We start from the raw sequence: 578 nt of genomic DNA, 5'->3' as shown, positions 1-578 counted from the left end.
TAACTACACCACCACCAACACCTTTACTGTGTGTACTTACTATCACACTGTAAAAAGAACTTTATTTTGAAAATCACAGCAGTGTTCATGATGGTGATGATCCTCATGTTTCAGACATGTCCTGTCTGTCTCCCTCACCCTGAACACGCTCTCTGAAGCTAAGCAGGGTCTGGTTAGTACATGACTGGGAGAGTGTGGGAATATCAGCTGCTGTGAGTCTTTTCACAAGAGGAAGCTGCTGCTCCACTACACTGTCACTGTCACTGTCTCATCACCATGTTGAAACAACACTTTACCCTACAGCTCACATATTAACACCACATCCACTAAACACAATGGAGCTGTTTCTTTGGTCTGAGGCTGAGATAACTGCGCTCCCTCATTTCAATATAACACATGGAAATATAAAGAGCTGGGAAATAAATGTGGTGTTAAGTAAAAAATTATTATTGCACAATAAAAGTCCCAGAAAATATTTTTCATTTATTTACTAATACATATTCATTTTTTACATTTGTTTATATATTTCTACATATGTCTTTATTTAATTCATAGCTGCATTCATTTATGTATCTATT

This window comes from Seriola lalandi, unplaced genomic scaffold (assembly GCF_002814215.2).
Source record: "Seriola lalandi dorsalis isolate HSWRI2012SDOR001 ecotype SW California unplaced genomic scaffold, Sedor1 jcf7180002054484, whole genome shotgun sequence".
Lineage (NCBI taxonomy): Eukaryota > Metazoa > Chordata > Actinopteri > Carangiformes > Carangidae > Seriola > Seriola lalandi.
Note: the sequence above shows the minus strand (reverse complement) of the source record.